Source organism: Aythya ferina (genome assembly GCF_964211825.1).
Source record: "Aythya ferina genome assembly, chromosome: 5".
NCBI lineage: Eukaryota > Metazoa > Chordata > Aves > Anseriformes > Anatidae > Aythya > Aythya ferina.
In genome coordinates, this window is record NC_140301.1 from 61860336 (window position 1) to 61874493 (window position 14158).

The window sequence follows — 14158 nt, forward strand, 5'->3', positions numbered from 1 at the left end:
AGAGCTGCAGCGGGGCGAGGGGCTGTGCCCCCACAAGGATCCCTGTGCAGGACAACACCTTTGATGCCCCAGGATGTGCTCAGTGCTAGCCCCTCATGCTCTGTCCCACACCGGGACACCCCAGGGAGGCCACTCAAAGAACCACACCAGCGATGGGAGCGGTACTTGGGGGAACTGATACAAACGGGGGTCTCCCAAAGGGCTGTGTTAGGAGGGATGCTCACGTAAGTGAGATTTTTGCTTTCTTGAGCAATATAATCAGAACTAAGGGCGTCCAGTTTATTTATTCAGTGGTCACCGCTGCGTTACAATCATCAGAAATTGCTGAAAAGATCTTGTTTTGGGGACAGGTGAGGTGGAAAGAAAGGCTGCTGTTCAGGCTGTGGCGCATCGGCCCTGCTGAGCGTCCTGTCTTGGGAGCATGTTCACACACCAGCGATGGGAGCACAAACACGTACTGCAACCATCTGCCCGGGGAAGATGCCTCAGCTTTGCTGGGTACTGCTGATGTTAATAATGCTGCCCTGGTGGGACAGAGCAGCCCCGAAACTGCTCGGGGGCAGGCAGCAGAGGTGCTCAGGGCAGGAGTTGCCATGGCTTTGTCCCAACCAAGGCTGCTCAGGCTGCCCGCTGTGATCATCTTGGGCAAAGCCTGGGAGGGATCCGGGGTGGCTGGTGCTGCAAGAAAACCCAGCAGGCAGCAACACGGCACGATGTCTGCGGGTTCCCATCTGCCCACCCTGCCGCTTCTTGCTGCAAAACTGCGCTCAGGCGACCCGACTTAACGCCGCCGCCGGATTGAACAGCGTCCAGTGGCGCAGTAATGTGTTTGCAGAAGGAAAGGCTTTCAAAAGGGAGCTCGCTGCCCATCTCGCTCCAACAACTTTCCATTGCCGGTGGGGAGGGAGGAAAGTCTGAGCGCCTCGCGCGGAGCGCAGGGTACCCATGACTTCATCCTCATGGCAAGGGAAGGCAGCGAAATCCGGCAGTTTGGCTCCTTCCCACGTTCCAGAGCTGTGGGCAAGGAGCAGTGGGAATCTGCCGTGAGCTAAAACACGTCTGCAGCAGGGTGGCTTGTGCAAGATCCCACAATTTGGCTGCGCTTACCTGGGTGCTACCCCACGATGCCAAGGGGGTGGTACCCACGAAACATGGGATTTCCTCCCTTTCTAACTGGATTCCTCTGTTTTTCCCTTGTGGGTGACAAATAGCGAAGTGTAGGATGTCTCATTTGAGGAAATAAGGAATGGATGGGCTGGTTTGGTCCCCTGGGGCTGTGAGGGTTGGATCCTCCAGGATCTACAAATGCGTAACCACGAGTGCTGCTTCTGCCGCCTGTGATGGCTGTGAGCACCGTGGGACTGCGGGTGAGGATGGCATTACATTGCACATCTGCCTGTCTGGGCACAACTCATGGTTCAACAGGCTTGCTTTCTCTGCAAGAAGATGGGGTATGGTCAAAGGAAAAAGGGTAGAAAATATTGCTTTGTTTCCTAAAACTGCAGAAAGCCCAGCAACCCCGCTCCGTGCTGAGCTGCCCTTACCCCAGCCCCTTCCATCCTCACGGCTGTGGGCAGAGCAGGTCCCAGCGTGCTGCACCTGGGCACCTTGGAAATCCCAAATTTCACTGAACTTCGTCAGCTTTCCCCTTCCTGCAGCTCGTTCGTGCCAAGGGAGCTGCCCACGACCAGGACCCAGCAGAGGTGAACAATTTCTGCCGGGCTCCGCAGAGGAAGCGGCACATTGCAGTTATTTGCAGGCTTGATTTGCTGGAAAGCAAAAGCTAAAAAAAAAAATAAAAAATAATCCCATCATGACGCCACGAAGCAGCGGTTGTTTTATCTCACGGGGAGGTTGAATGAGGCCTCGTAATTGCCGGAAGATTTATGAGACTGGAATTATGCTCGGCTGTGGCTGGCTAATGTATCCGCGGCGTGGCTGTTGTGAAAGCACCTTATGAGACAACATGTTAGGAAACTTCAGAAGGTGTGTGATCTCTGGAGGCAAAAACGAACAAAATACAGCCGGCAGGAGGTCGGTTTGTATACGGCGTTGACAGGAAACCATCGTTCCCCATGGCCAAAATAAAACCTCTGGAGCTGACGTCCTTGTGCTGCCTCTGCTGAGCAGCAGTGGGGTTGGTGCTCAGGGTTTGGGCTGCCTGCAGGTCTCTGGGGGTTTCTGTGCCAGGGGACTGCACGTGAGGTGTTTGAAAGCCTCTTTCGGAGTGGACAGGACTGGTACTGCTGTGTGGATGTCTTCAGTGTGCTGTCCTCAGGAGGACCTGGAGACTGGGGCTCTGTAAGAGCATGGATGCTGTTTTGTGCCCTGATGTATTTGCTCTTAGCTGTGGCATATATTTAACCTGCTCGCCCTGATCACAAGCCCACAGCACTCACCTGATTTAAGAATTGCATCTTCTTTTTATTTTTTCTTTTGTGCTTTTCTAAAAATCTCTTTCCCAAGCTTTTCTTCCCCACATCTCAACCTACAAGCAAGCAGAGGCAAGGACATCCCCCTCACGCTGTGCCCGGCGGGGTGCTCCTCGCTCATCTTCCCCTGATCCATCTGTGTCCTCCTCTACTGCATCCAGCTGCTGCCTTTGAATTTGGATGTTGCAAGGTTAGAGAAGGTTTCTCCATGGCAGGTTTGCAACGGGGTGAAAATACTGCCTTGTAGGTACTCTAGAAAACAGCTGTGATATAGAGAGTGAGCACCGGGGTGTGATGCTGCACGGGGTGAGCTCAGGCAGAAACCTCACAGCTTGTAAGTTCATATATAAATATAAATATAAATATAAATATAAATATAAATATAAATATATATATATATATATATATATATATAAAGGGTTTCAGGGCATGCAGAAGTCCCTTTCCCCAAAGAAAGGGGTTTCTGGGTGTGTTGGTTACCCCATGGCTTCACACCTCGCTTGCAAGATGTGTCTGGAGGCGTTGGTTTGAGGCTGGGTGAAGGTGCTAGAAATGCTCACAGTGCACATTTGAGTTGGTGTGAGGAGGGAAGATGAGCTCGGGGAAAAAGATGATCTTTTTCCTGGAGGAAAAGATGAGCTAAATTATACGTTGTCACACAATACAGGGCCAATCTTTGTTGCCTGGAAGATGGGAATATCACTGAGAACACAGACACAGAGCAACAAAACCTTAGAGATGCTCTCTCTCTTTGTATTTTTGTCTTATGAACTCTGAATTGAACTTCTGCACCGGCTCTGATCTGGGTGAAATATCATATCTGCAGCTGATCCTTATCTCGTCAACCTTCCCTTTGTTTCTTTGAGTCTTTGGGCTTTATCCTCTTGTTTTATTGTGAGTGGCCCGGGGCTTTGATCTGGCGGCGAGCCCTGGTGGCCAGCACAACCCTTTGCTTCGGTTTGGTGCGAGACTCATGGAGGGACACTGGGGTCCTCAGCCTGCCCAGACAAGAGGTCACTTCTCCTCTTCTCCTGCGGCCGAGGCCGAAGGCACGCGGGGTAACTTCAGAATTTATCATCTCCCCTGGCGTGGTGGGAAACGGCGAATTCACACGGGTATTTCCACGGCAGGAGAACGCACCTGTGGGAACTTGGTCGCTGCGTATCTGTTTCCAATTTTGTTTACAATCCCTTTTATTTTTTTTAAAGAGTCTGAGCAATTTAAGCTTACCTATCCTTTAATATAAAATAATTGAAACCAAAGCTCTTAAATGCTTTATAATGTCTTTTTCTCTGCTTTTTTTACAGAAGCGAGCAGAGGTTTTATTCTCCCAAAGTATCTTGGTTTCTAAGCCTGAATTATATTTTACCTTTTTGGGAAATTCCTTTACCAGAAACGAACAGCTGGTCTTAATCTGATCAGATGATACCTGCTGATCTATACAGTAAGAGCAAAGGGAGGCCAACCGTGTTGGAAAGCATCGTGGGCTTCTCCGCAAATATTCATTCATTGTTTTGGACTTCTTTTCTTAAAGCAATGATGTAGAGAGACGCTTGAAGCTTACTCCCCACGTTTTCCATTAGTGGTAATTTAAAACTTTGAAAAATGTACAGTAACTTGCCTAGGTCAGCTGAGTATCAGCATGTAGCTTTTCATTCACATTTTTCATTTAATCCGGTGGCTTTGAATTCCTTGCCTTGTAAGTTCCTATATATGAAGATTAGAAACTGCTTCTGGCTATGTAGAATTACATGCTTTTAGAAGAAATTTAATCCCTTGTAAAAGGTTTTGTTCGCAGCGCTCCTTCCTGTTCGCAGCAACAGGCTCCCTTGCCAAGAGGGGATGACACAGGTGAAGACATCGGTGGACAAAAGGCAAAAATCACAGCCTGCATGTAGGATAAAATCTTTATCAGAGGCTTCAGTGACCTGGCAGCTTTGAGACTTCTGCCTTTGATTCCAGGAAAGCAGCACAGCAGAATTAAAGTCTGCAAAACCTATCGAGAATAAATTGGATGCGTCCGCGCCGCCTGTGTTTTGACAGGGTTTGAGGTGGGAAGATTTGGCGCTGGGAGGGCTGGGTGCGTGATCCAAGCACTCTGCAGCCCACGGCCCAGCTGGGATTCCTGCAATACAAAAACCTCCAGCAGGATGGAGGGAGGGCTGAGAGGGATGCAGCTCCAGCATCTTTTTGTGCCAGGGATTCCTCAGGCTCTCCAGAAAAACAGAGGAGGCACAGATTGCCTTGGAAAGCTCTGCTTGGTGCAAGCGACCTTCTTGCAATCAGCCTGGGATGCTTTGTGCCAGCCGGAGAAGAGAACATCGTTCTCTGCTTTCTCCAAACTCTGTGTCCATCCATGCCTTCCTACCTGCCACAGAAATGAATGCTGTAAGAAAAGCCAGCTGTGTTCCTCATCCCATGGGCTGTGCATCCCACCCCTGGTGTCAGCCCTGGAATTGGATGGTAGGGTCCTGTGTGGGGTCCGGCCATAGGGTGCTCCAGACTAGAAAAAAAACAACAAACAATCCAAACCAAAACAAGCCAAAAACAAACAAACAAAACAAAAAACAAACAAACAAAAAACAAAGCTGGAGGACTTAGTTGACAAACTGCACAGGTGTAATTGCAAATCTTGCAATGAGCGCTGGCAGTGAATAAATTATCTCCTGGCTGGGATGTGCTTGCATACAAATCTTAGGAGGAAATATGGGTAAAAAAACCTGTTTTCAGTCAATTTCAGAAGAAGAAGGGGAAAAAAAAAAAAAAAAGAGCTCATTTAGTGCCTGAGCTGTTTGCTGCAACTTCTCACCCGGCTCTACTAGAGTTAACAGGTTGGCTGAATCCAAACAAAATTCGGAAATTTTGCTTCTGAATAAAGCATGCGAGCCTGGCCCAGGAGTGGGCTGCTCTCTTCCTTTTATGAATCAGTCCCCGAGATATGCTCGCATTCCTGAGAAACAAGCCTGGAATAACACGGCTGGCTTTTGGGTGCAATACGCTGATTACGAGGAAGCAACAGTCTCCCGTGTATGAATAGCTTTTATGTCGAAATAGGTCAGCGCTATAGCATTCGCTGAAAAATGGCTTTTTAATGTGCTTTATGGGCTGTCAGGGCATAATGAATGTAAACCGTAGACCTGGCTTCGCCGGAATGATATTTTATTTTTTTGCTTTATCGACCAGACGCAATGAATCTCAGATCAATTAGTTTTGCTTTGAAGTTTGCTCTTGATCCCGATCTTCAATAAAAAGGAAGTTTCCAAATCACTGGTCTGTGAACACTGTTTGTGATTAATTACCCTTTTATAATCTTAGGAATTCTGGTCCTTGCTGTATTTTGAATACCTCAGACTGCACGGGGAGTTTTATTTTGGCTGGTATATTTGGAAACTGCTAATAAACACCTACTTCCTGTTTTTCTTGCTACTGTGTATAACAAATTGTTAAAAAACTCGCTTTCCCATTTCAGACGCCTGCATGTTCGACCAGACCCGAGCCGTATTATTGGTTAATCAACATCGTATATCATCTGCCAGCACATTTTCTCAGCTGTTAAAAGCAGGACTTTGTCTTCTGGCTGTAACAAAAAAGTGAGTAACTTTGCACGGCAATAAAGCCAGAGGAAGAAACCCTATCCCGAGTCTGGGCTAGAGACAAATAGTGACTGATACGGTTTTAAACTTGAAACCAAGTTTTATGCAAAGCTTCCTAAAATAACAGCCTGTTTTCCTGTCAATGCCCGGGTTATTTGGGGTGTGGGGACGGTCATGGATGCGGAGGGTTCGCTTCGTCCTGGGAAACGATGCCGGGCCGTGCCTACGAGCGCAAACATCTGTTTCGGCGAAGATTTTAAGGTTAATATTGTATGGAGGATGTTTGTTTAGACAGGATGAATGCTTTTGTGAAATCTAATATTAGGCTATATCTAGGTATGTCCGGTTGGCACCGGCTTCTGCATTTTGTGCGCGAACAAACGTTAATTAGCAGTAAAAAAAATAAAAAAATAAAAAAAAATAAAAATCCCCACTTTGTCTCTGAAGCAATGCAGCGTAACGGTGGAAATAGATTAGTTATAGCTGCTGAAAGGTCCTCCGGTTCTTGCCTTGCGCAAGTATTATCGGCGCTGGTGCCGTGCCGCGGGGGCTTGTTTGCCTGCTGGCACCAGGGCTGGCTCAGTCCGGCCGAGGCTGTTTTCGGCACGTCGGTTGGACAAACTTGTGAAATCCGTCACATTTATGGCACTGTCGGTAATGAATGCTCTCAGAAATTTCCCTGAAATCGTGCATTCAGTCTGTTTTGAAGTCTAGACCCGTGTTTTTGGAGGAAGTGCTGCTTTTAGCCTCGTGCATTTGGAATATTCGGGTGACTATTGTGCAGTTTTTTACCTCCTTTGCCCCCAGGCTGTCTCTCTGGGGTAGCCGGCCCCAGGTGAAAATAGGGTTTGTGCTGGGGCTAGAGGCTGAGTGCTGTGCTGCTTGGTGGGAGGGTGGAGGGAAGGGACATGGTTCTGCACCACGGTGGTGCCTTCAGCACGCATCTCTCAGGTGTTGCCATCTCCTGCATGCTTACCACTGTTGATCCAGGGAAGGGATGAAACCTCCTGGTGAGGACACCCGCTCTCCAGCTTCTGGGACATCCCTCCTGGTTCCTGCTGATGAGGTCTGGCAGCATCCCAAACCAGCTGCTGGTGGAAGAGACCTGGTGGGGCTCCTCAGAGATCCTGCAGATTGCTGCAGGAAGAGAAAACCTCCCTGCAAGCAGGCTGTGGTTTTGCACTCTGAACCTGCACGGTGTCCCTGTGGCTTGGTGACACCTCCGGGATGACCACAGCTATCAGACCAAAGCATAACCTTGAGGATACAATCAAAGGAGTGACGATGGGGTGTGTTTCAAATGGATTATAGAGGTAAGTCCTGCTTCCCCAAGCAGCTGTTGGCTGCTTGAACACTCACATGCTGGTTGGGTGGCTGTGCACATGTTCTTTGGGTGGGCTGGTGGGTTGAATGTGTATGTGCTGGTTGGTTGAGTTGGCTGGTTGAACGTGCACATGTTGGTTGGTTGGGTTAGTTGGTTGAATGTGCATTTGCTTGTTGGGTGGTTTGGTTGGCTGAACGTATATGTGCTGGTTCGTTCGGTTAGTTGGTTGACTATACACATGTTGGTTGGTTGGGTTAGTTGGTTAAATGTGCACATGCTGTTTGGGTGGGTTGGTTGGCTGAATGTGCACGTGCTGGTTTGTTGGCTAGCCGTGTATGCCATCTAGGCCCGCCAGCCAGGCCATATTCTGGCCAGTTCTGTTCAAACAGTTCCTCATTTTCATAAATCCTCCACATTTCCGTCAATCCTCCTGTCCTTGCTACCAGGCTATTTGCCTATTTGGAGGCATCACCACCTGCATTGTTCAGAAAAGACAGGCCAGGGACTAATTGTGGAGTGAAGAAGCCGTGCAGATGAGTTCAGCCTACTCCAGGGTGGCCGTACAGGGTGGGGAGTAAAGCACCTTTGAGTCAAACCCACCTCTGGAAGCACAAGGAGGGGATTTGGGATGGAGAAGAATAGCACTGAAGGACCAAGCTTTGCCAAAATATCCTCCTGGCTGTGCCTGGAGCAAGGTGTTCACAGTTCATTGTGCACGCTGTGGATCAAATCAGCCCTCAGCCATCTCTTGTGAGGAGCCCACCGAGGCACCTCACACCTGAACAGCTGCCGCTTGCTTTCCACCCCCACACATTTTTCTGATATTTAGAGCTTATTTTTGGCTGGGCTTCCCCGATCTCAGGGCTGGCTCTCCAGCTGGGGTTGGCTCGGGGTTTGTCGCCCAGCCCGGTCCTGCCCGAGTGGGTGGGAGCCGTGGGGAGGGAGGGCAGCAGATGACAGCGTGCACCCGTTTGCCAGCAACCTCTGCCACGTCCCAGCAGGCTCAGAGCATCACTTTTATCTACCGTAAAAAAAAATGAGGAGCTGGGCCTGAGGGAGCTGTGGTGCAGTCCTTTGGGATGGAGAAGAAATCCCTGACGCGGGAGAAGATTTGATAATTTGTTTTACAGATTTCTGCATCACAGCCCCATGCTCATCACTTTTGGGCACATTTTTTCCCCTATTTTAAGCCCATGGAAAGGGTGAGAGGGGGATTCTGCAGTGCTGGGCACCAGAGAGGGCTCTGCAGGCACTGAGGACCAGGCTGAGACCCTGGGGTTCCCTTGTGCTTCTTCAGAAGGATGTGATTGAGACCTGACTGGAGGAACAAAGCACCTCGCTTGAATATGCTGAGCATTATTAATGTCAACAAAGTCATTAAAAATAAAAATAAAAAGAGAGAGAGGAGGTAATCTGGAGAATGTTTGCCCGCGAGCCTGCTCGTGTTTTGAAATGACACAATGTGTGTGTTTTGTGATAGCTGCAGCCACTTTGTGTGAAGATAAGAGATTTAACATAATGTTTTTTTTTTCTTCGCCATCATTAAAAAAAAGAAAAGAAGCCAACATACCACTGCTGAAAAACATAAACAAAGTGGCCTTTTATATCTCTTTCCTAAAACTCAGCCTGTTCCAAATGTGTTTTACTGAATGGCTGGTGTTTTTTTTTTTTTTTTTTTTTTTTTTAAGTAGCAGAAACGTCGGTGAATTTTAAAGCAGTTCCTTGCAGCTTTCCAGATAAATAAATTAGAAGTTAGAGCCGGTTTAGTAGCCACTTCCTGCCGTGAGGGCCAAGCAGGATTCGTTCCCTGTTTTCTCTGTCACGCAAGGACTGGGCTGGGAGCACGCAGGTTATGACTAGGAGAGTGTTTCAACCTCCTCTCCATTTAATTAGTCATATAATTAACACTTACTAAAACGAGGTAATTTTTTCCGAGCCCTTGTAAACTCCTAACCACTTCACGGAGTTACTGCCACTCTCAAACAGAAAGTGCTGGTGTTTTCCTACCTCGGCCACTTTTTCCTCTACCAGCGTGCAGGAATTGGGCAGCATAGGCCAGCTCCGTACCCAAAAAGCTGATTTTTTCTCCCTGTTTCTGTTGGGGCTGTGGCTATCCTGTAACAGGGTGGTGGGGTGTAACTCTCAGCGGGGTGTAGGGCGAGATGCGGTGTCCCCCTATACATGTGGGGCGGTGAAGCCATCTGAGGATGGGGTTGTGAACCACATCCATGGGGTGACCCAGACCTGAAAAAGTCTCTTCACTCCCCCCCATTGTTATTTTGTTAACCTGGATCATTTCGCTGGGGGAAGAGGGTGAGCTGTGGGCAGCTCAGTGATGGGGAACTTCCCACCCCAGCATCCTTCGGCTTTGCCACTGGAGAAAAACTATCAGCGAGCTCTGTCCATGCTCACCCCCCAAAAAAAACCCTCCAAACCCTATTTATTTTATTTTATTATTATTATTATTTTTTAACTTGGGAACTGTTTCAGAAGCAAAATCAGGGAGTGAGTTTTCCCAGCTACTTCTGGGCAGCTTGTGGCATAACCCTCACAATTTCCTTTCTTCCACAGCAGAAAACTTTCTGGCATGAGGTGCAAAGCCCACGGGCTTCCTTCCCCTCCTGGCCGATGGAGGAGCCCACTTTGGTCCCCATTTCGGGCCAGGGCCCTGATCAAAGCCTCGTGGCACTCACCATGCCCAACAGCCCCGTTTACATTAGGCAGTGGGGCGCTGGCTCAGTGGCATTTGCTAACCTGGTTGCTGGTCCCATCCGCCCGGGAAGCATCACTGCATCCAGTGAGAGGGGAAGATTTGGGCAACCCTGGCCAAAGGGATGCTCCCTCCATTGCCACAGCCATGCAAATGCTCTGGAAACTCCAACCCCATTGAATTTTTGGCCATTTTTCTGACTTTGTCTGTGTTCTTTTGCTGAGCTCTTGGGTTTACACCAGCATATGGGACAAAAGGCAAGCTGTGCCCCCTGCAAGACCCACGTACCCTTGACATGAGAAGTGTCTGCAGTGTTTTGTGCTCTTGGCTAGGGTCCTGGGGAGTTACAGCAAGGTATTGCTGTATGGTGTGGGGTTTTTATGGGGCTTTGAGGCGGTGGGGGAAGAGGTGAGGCAGGGTTTTGGGAGCTGCTGTGGTGCTGGTGGCAAGAGCTAGCACCCTGGGGATGGCCCCTTGGGTTCCACCAGCAGCCAGGACATGCAGCCCATGGCTGGTGTTTTTCTCAGAGGCCATGTCTACGGTTCCCAAACAATGGTGGTGTGACCCAAAACCCAGCCTCAGCAGGGGGACCTGCACCCAAAGTCAACAGGACGAGGAGGGTTTAACAACAGGCAGGTGGTTTCCACTGTGCTCCTCACTGCTCCTAGCGTGGTGGTTTGGCCTTGGAGAAGATGGCACTCATGTAGTTGACTTGCTCCTCTCAGTTTTCTTCCTGCTGTTAAGTGGATATGTGCTTTATAAAGTCCTTGCTTTGGTCCTGGCTTCCTTGAGTGACCTTTTTGTGTCTGGTCACAGCTGGTAAAACGAGGGTGGCAAGATCCAACAGAGAGTTTTTCCATCACACCCTGCTCCAGGTATGTCTGTGCGTGAGAAAACAAATCCACACGGGAAGGAGCAAAGCTTTCAGAGACACGTCTTGTTCTGGTTGTAGAAGGACTCCAAGGCTCTGTCAATGCCCAGGGCCAGCTTCAAAGCTCTTCATGTCCAAGCGCCCGTGGATGAAAAGGCAGCAGGGTGGGAAGCAGCCTGTATGGGAAGGCTATAATGATGTAATGGTAACATTACCGGGCCAGAAGGAAGCAATATTATTGGGCTAAATTCTTTCCACTCCATTTCCAAGGGGCCAAAGCCACTGCCTGCAGTCGTGGCTGGTTGGGTCCCATCTCCAGGGTCTTGAGTTTGCGACGTGCAGCAAACACCCGAAGGGACCTGGAACAGCACCCACCCAGGAGTGGGTGACAAGCTGCACGTTTCCAGGGCCGGTGGTGGTTTTCTGGGAGGGTTGGATGTCCTTGCACATCACTAGCGGGGTGCCCATTGCCAGTCACTCTTGCAAACTGTCGCCGTGGCTTTTGCAGGACGTCATCTGTCGTATTTCCTCACGCTCCTTGGAATGCGCTAAATAACCAAAGGAGCAGCTGACAAAATAAATGAGCAAAGTGATTTTTTTTTCCTTTTTTTTTTTTTTTCAGAGACATTGCACAAAGGGCAGGACGGGCTGTCCAGGATGTGCAACTTCTGCCCATGGTGAGCGTGGACGTCATGGGGCAGCTGGCAGAAAGGGAGGCTGCTGTCCTCCGTGCTCACAGACACGGTCCCTCTGCCCTTGGCTTTGTTCGGTGCTATCTGTCTGCTTTCCTAATTAGCCACCATCCTGCTACCTCTCCTAGCAGACATGATGCAAAATAAATGACCTAAGAATTCCCCCAACACATGGCTCATTAGTGACGGACCAAACACCGGGAAAAGCACGCAAAAGGGTTGGTCACAGCCCGGCAAGGAGGTGAGAAAAATGATCTACCAGCTTCTTTCCCCTTGCAGAGCATGGATCCACACACCAAAGGCACTCTGCTTGTGCCCAAGAAGCCTACATCCTCCTGTGGCCACACAGCTCCAAGCGTGGCCAGGCTCCTTCCGAGCCCACACACCCTTCCCAGTTATCCCCAAACCCTCACGAACATATGGCTCTGGCAGTTATCAAAAAATGTTGGACAGAGGCTTTGTGGTCAGCTTGATCTGTCCCATCTGGCCATCTGATCTCTTTGTTTGCTCGACTCCGGTCCCTCCGCTCGCTGCGGAGATGATTCGAGTAACGTTTCCCGTCTTTTCTGTCCTTCTGCTGCCTTGGTTTTGCTCCCTGATGCAAAGTGTTATCTTCTTCTTGGCTTCGGGGATGAAAATGGCACAGCTTGACCCTGGCTGCTGCGGAGGTTTGTTTAGTCTTTCCTGTATTGCAAAGTGTGCCTTGAAGTGACCTTGTCCATGTTCAGCAGGATGGCTTACGACAAGGCACCAGAAGAGGTGCCCACCTGGAAACTTTGCCTTCCATCAAGGTGAGGTGCACCAGTCAGTCCATTTCTGTCTCTTCCCAAGCTGCTGTAAGCCATGAGCTTGTCGGAGCAGAGCCTGGCTCTCTGTTCCCAAAGCACCCAGCACCTTGCACCGGCTGGAGAAGAGACGAGGACTCCCGGGGGGGGCTCATGTCCATTGCAAACCCTCTCTTTTCTTATCAGACCTGTCGTTCCGGACCTGGCTCTGGCTGAACCCTGGTGAACTTCCCCTGCATCCCCTTCCCTGCCAGCGAGCTTGCAGCCGTGAACTTCCCGTGCCCGACCCGAGCGTCTCCGAGAGGTGTGATCCAAGCCGTGGCGGTAAGGCTGCAGCCGGAGGAAGGAGATTGCCGGCCCGCCCCTGGCTCCTGCTCAGCCTCCCTAATCAACGGAGGAATGTCTCTGGACGCGAGTGCTCCTGGATAAGCTGCTCTGTGCACCGCTTTGGCTTCGGGAGCGCTTCCTTCGTGAGCCATCTGTGGGGGTCACGCCGGGCAAAGCACGCCGCGTGCCCCAAAGGATCGGCGTGTCTTGGCGCAGCGGGGCCAGCAGCGGTCCTGTGGCCCAGCAGGAGGATGCACAGGGTGGCTCAGTCCTGCCTTGCCATGGGTAAATGTTCCTCTTCTGCTGGTACAAGCGACTCCCTCTTGCTTGTTTTGGGATGGCCCGCTGCCTCCTCACCACCCAGTGCTTGGTTTTGGGTGTGAATTTGGAGATTTGTGGTCAAATGGCAGCTGCTGTCCTCTGCTTGTTCTTGTGTGGTTGGTCAACAAGGAGAGACCGGACCCCTCAAACAAGGGTGGCTCATACTGTAGGGACTGCAGGGTCTGTCCCTCCCTGGGTTTATGTGTCCCTAAAATCTTTCCTTGGCTTTGTTTTTGCAGTTTCATGTATAATACACGGACCTATGTGTAATGTGCATTACATAAATGTGTAACATGATGGGGGTGGCGTGGAGCAAGGAAAGCAAAAAAACAAAGGAAATTGTGCAGAAAGGTAACGATGCTTTTTCAGTTTTCCAGTGGACAGCAAGCACATCTACGTGTATTACCTTGAGAGCAAAGAGCCTCATTTCACAGGACACTGTCCTTTTTCACCTCCTTGTGTTCACCTCCTCGCCAGAGCCCGTCGCCCTCCCAAAGCCGCCGGTGCCGCTCGAGTCAATGGGGCTCCGGGCCGGAGCACGACAAACAGGATTTAACCTTTGCTACGGCGTGTCCCAGCCAAGATCTATTGTTAACAAACTTGGACCCCGTCCATTTGGCCCGGGCGGCTATAAGAGCGGAGAGTAAATAATCTGACATTGGAAATAAGTTAATATTTACAAACGCAGGGCCTGCTCCCGCTTCCATTGCCGCTGAGGAAAAGGGTTTTGCCGAGGGCTTCACCTTTGGAGCCCCGCAGCAAAGGGTCGCGGAGCAGAGCCGTGCAGCGAAAAATCCCGTAAGCAGATTTTACACCCTGCCCTGCAAATACAATGGCAGGTACTGTTGTAGCGTGGCCTAAAAAAAAAAAAAAAAAAAAAAAAAAAAAGCCCCGCAGAAAATATCCCCTCTACACCTCTGTGCAGGTCTGTGGAATGTGATTTCTTTACGTGCCTTAGCATTTTCCCTAATAATTTAAGCTGACACCTCCATGGTGGTGTTTAAAAAAAAAAAAAAAAGGAAATTTAAGGATTACCCTCATATTTTTCCAAAGCCACTGCTTCCTAAGAGGATCTTTGCCCACGCTTCCATGCAGTCATCCTT

General features: G+C 49.8%; 1 long non-coding RNA gene across 1 annotated transcript; it reads left to right on the top strand.

The window, feature by feature from the left end:
• Nucleotides 1-5953: 5953 nt before the first annotated feature.
• LOC311437216 lies at nt 5954-13848 on the top strand. The gene is made up of 4 exons (XR_014693369.1): nt 5954-6022; nt 7016-7338; nt 11553-11863; nt 12594-13848. It is a non-coding gene; the product is annotated as an uncharacterized lncRNA (long non-coding RNA).
• The last annotated feature ends 310 nt before the right edge of the window (nt 13849-14158 follow it).